This window comes from Leucoraja erinacea, chromosome 7 (genome assembly GCF_028641065.1).
Source record: "Leucoraja erinacea ecotype New England chromosome 7, Leri_hhj_1, whole genome shotgun sequence".
Taxonomy (NCBI): Eukaryota; Metazoa; Chordata; class Chondrichthyes; order Rajiformes; family Rajidae; genus Leucoraja; species Leucoraja erinaceus.
Window position 1 is genome coordinate 14,475,925 of NC_073383.1, and position 4,238 is coordinate 14,480,162.

The 4,238-nt window shown below is 44.0% G+C and overlaps 1 protein-coding gene across 2 annotated transcripts in view; it reads right to left on the reverse strand.

Moving 5' to 3' along the window:
• sf3b1 (splicing factor 3b, subunit 1) overlaps window positions 1–3,811 on the reverse strand; it is a 65,654-nt gene extending 61,843 nt beyond the window's left edge. The window contains exon 1 of one of the 2 annotated variants that reach the window (XM_055637808.1): window positions 3,672–3,806. The gene's annotated coding sequence lies outside the window, so the exon portion shown is untranslated. Of the gene's footprint in view, window positions 1–3,671 lie in introns of both variants that reach the window. The other variant, XM_055637810.1, reaches the window with a different exon arrangement.
• Window positions 3,812–4,238: the final 427 nt, after the last annotated feature.

Below are 4,238 nucleotides of genomic sequence, written 5' to 3' on the forward strand. Positions count from 1 at the left end.
CAGTTACCTCATGATCTTTGAGTCTCCTGTGATGGCCGCACAGTTGCCCCTAAGCAACTCCTTTTTTTTTTTCACTCACATTTTTATTGATTTTTAAGAGATATATATACAAAACAGTGCAACACCATCACCATAAATCAAACAAAGAAGAAAAACAGCAATCAAAATTAAAAAAGAAGTAGATAGGGGGGAAAAAAAGAAGTAAATAAATAAAAAAATTGGAATAAGCCAGTGTGGTTCACTTACCAAATTAAAAAAAGAAAAAAACATTACATTGATTAGTTATCTGGAGATAATTAAATATTCATACAAACATACCATCTAGTTCTATATAACGCAATCTTCTCATATCTAGCTCGGTATTTATCTAATTGGCTCAAATAAACGGTCCATTTTCCCCAGATCTTCTCAAATGAATTCTCCTTGACTCTCAAGGAATATGTCAATTTCTCCACATTAAGGATGTCTCGCTCAATTTCTAACCAATGTTCCTGTTTTGGACTTTTTTCATTAAGCCACTGCCTGGTAATGCCTTCTTACTTGCTGCAAGCCCCTAAGCAACTCCTACCCTGGTTTTGTCTACCTTCGATTTTTCCAGCATCTGCAGTTCTTTCTTAAACATTTAGTCTACTGCACTGCGAAATCTCCTCAAGGTATGCCTACTTTGTAGGTCTCCTCCTCTCTCCGAAGGAAGGGTCTCGACCCGAAATGTCACCTATTCCTTCGCTCCACAGATGCTGCCTCACCCGCTGAGTTTCTCCAGCATTTTTGTCTACCTTCTTACCCTGGTTGGCACAGGTGGTCTCACTTTACACATGCTGCCAAAGGGGGGATGAATAGCATTATTCAGGCCACCTGGTATGTACCAGGATTTACAACTGTAGTGGGAAAAGTGATGCGAATTGCATGTTCTGCCAAAAACACAACCTCTGGTGTCTGTCGCTGCCAGGCCTTTGGGAGAAATGGTGGCGCAGCGGTAGAGTTGCTGCCTTGCAGCACCAGAGACCCAGATTTGATCCTGACTATGCAAAGGGTGCTTGTCTTTACGGCGTTTGTATGTTTTCCCCGTGATCTACTTGGGATTTCTCTGTGATTTCGGATTCCTCCTACACTCCAAAGAAGTACAGGTTTGTAGGTTAATTGGCTTGGTATAATTGTAAAGTGTCCCTAGTGTATGTAGGATCGTGTTAGTGTGTGGGGATCGCTGGTCAGCATGGACTCGGTGGGCCGAAGGACCTGTTTCCTCGCTGTATCTCTAAATCAAACTAAACTCAACTTTTGTGCATCTCCAAATGGGCTTTATAGAACTACCTCAATGTATGAGTTATAACTATGAACTTATTATTGTGTTTGTTTTCTCGCTGGATAGAAGCCTATCCAACTCGTACATCTTCTTGCTAAACTTCTATTATGAGAATTCATCCCGAGGTTTTGAGTTCATGAGAAGATAAATAACAGTAGCGCTTGATGGCCCACATTGACAACAGCCCCCATTTCACAGGCAAGATGGTACTGGAATGAATGAAAGCTTTGCAGTATAAACATCACGTCATTTCTCCGCTCCACCCAAAATTGAATGGAGCGGTCGAATGTCAGAATAGACTCCTGAAAAATAAATTGACCAAATTGTGCGAGGACACTGGACTAAAGTGGCCAGAGACGTTTCCACTGGCCTTCATGATAATGCACTGCTCACGAAAATAGGCAATGTTTCAGCACAGAATCCATTTTCAGTGTGATCAAGAAGGGCCTCGACTTGAAAGACAACCTGTCTATTACTATCCACCGATGCTACCTGACCTGCTGAAAAGCTCCAAATAAAAAAAATCACATGAACATTTTGGGAATTCCGCGTAAAAGCAGTTTTTTGCAACGTCCCATGCGCTTATCAGTCGCTCCTCCCCTCTCTCTCAAGCAGATGGACACCCATACCATGAGTGAAAGCATGTTGCAGTATTGTGCGACATTAATATGTGGAGGATTTGAAAAGGGTGCAGAGGATGTTTACCGGAATGGTGCCTGGATTAGGGAGCATTAGCTACAGGAAAAGGTTGGGCAGACTTGGATTGTTTTTTCTGGATTGCTGGAGACCTGATAGAAGTGTATAAAATTATGAGAGACATAGAGAGGATAGACCGTCAGAAACTTTTTTCCAGGATGGAAAAATCAAATACTAGAGGACATAGCTTTAAGGTGAGAGTGTCAACATTTAAAGATGTGCAGGGCAAGTTGTTTTACTCAGAGGGTGGAGTGCGCCTGTAATGTGCTGCTGGGGTGGTGGTTGAGACAGATGCGATAGTGGTACTTCAGAGACTTTTTGATAGGTATGTGAATTATGTGCAAGGAGGTAAGAGCCTGTCTTGTCTTGGCAACATGTTCAGCACAGACATTATGGGCTGAAGGACCTGTTCTTGTGCTGTACTGTTGTATGTTTTACTATTAATGTATCCATCAATTGTCAATAATACTGTGAAGGAGGAATTCCTGAAATGTTCATGTGATTTAGAGCATCTCAGCAAGTCTTGCTGTGGATGGAAATAGACAGGTTGTATTTCAAGTGATTAGTCTGAAAATGGGTTCTGATCTGAAACATTGTCTGCCTCTTTCCCTCCACATATGCTGCCTGACCCAACTTCTAACTAGCTGTCTTGGGGCTATACTTCATAATCATGGTATGTTTTTGGATCCACTATTTACAAATAACATTGAGATAATTATATCATAATTAATGATTAGAGGGCAATTATGCTTAATGTTTCTATGTGAGATGATGTTGGTTATCTACATAGGAAACAATAAGAAAAAACAAAGTAGGTGTAGATGAAACCATTGGCAGCTAAAATCAAATTATCTAAAATGGAACGTTCTAATATTTTTGAGGTTAAAAAAATATGGATTAGAGATCTGGAAGAGTTCAGTTATTATTTCAAACCTTTCAACTTTCTTATTTTTTTATTTATAAGCCTAAAACGATAGGAAAGTTATCCACGTACGTAATTCCAACAATCTCGAAATCTATTTTAAGGATGTCAATGCTGTACGCGTCAGCATTGTCAAATCAGGTGCGATTAGGACGGACCTGAAGATGGAGCACATCCATTTTGTGGTTTTGCATCAAGAAATCGATTTACTTTTGGACAAGCAAATGGACAATTGATCACAGTGACAAGAATAAAGGGAAACTGTTGGCTTGTATTTTTGAATCACATTGCAGGTGTCTCTAAACCAGGAGATCCTAACAACACGACTAATATCCTAAAAAGTATTACAAGGTTCCTACTTTACATTTCCAGTGTTGTCAAGTGTGACAAATTCCAGTAATGCATCTTTCATCTGAAGTGTCTCGACCCGAAACGTTGCCTTCACCCGCTGGGTTTCTCCAGCATTTTTGTCAAAACTTAATACGTAATTGAATACATTTCTGATTAAAAAATGTGCAGTTGCCGTATCACTTGCAACTTTGATCATTCGTTCCGACAAGCGTTTTGCTTAAAGTGTTGCAAACTTCCAGGTCATTAAGTAAACTTAAAAAAAATGTTTGTCGACTTTTCGTAAAGGGCATGTGACAATTTAAGCAACTGATATGGCGTACAACTGAAAAGTTCACCACGGCAAGGGTTTGTGAAGGTAAAGGAGGATGGCATTTGCAGGGTATTTTTAAAAGCAGTTACCATATATGCCCAGGGCACGGTGGCCTCGGGGTAATCCGACCGCCAGCATCACCGCCGAATCCCGTGACAAACCGTTACACAACCTTCCACAGGACGCTCTGTGACGTCACTGCCACGACGTCGGGCGGTGCCGAGCAACCAGCCTCCGCCCGCGCGCGAGAGAACGCGGCGTCGCGGCCAATCAGCAGGCGGGAGGGGCGGGACGGAAGCCGACGTCAACGGGCGCGGCCAATCATCATGGTGGTGGGGCCGGGACGGAACCGCGGCCCGCGGCGGAGCGGGCGCGGCCAATCAACTGGGAGGGGAGGGGGATGGGCCGGGACTGAGCAGCGGTTGACGAGTCGGGGGGCGGGGCCAGAGCCGTGGTTGACGTGGCGAGTGGGCGCGGCCAATCAGCTGTTCGGGGTCGGGGCCAGAGTGGCGGATGGGGTAGAAGAGGCGCAGGGCCACAGTAGTTGCTGACGTATGCGGGGGCGGGGCCATAGTAGTTGCTGACGTATGCGGGGGCGGGGCCATAGCAGTTGCTGACGTATTCGGGGCGGGGCCAGGGCGGCGCCTGCGCGCTGT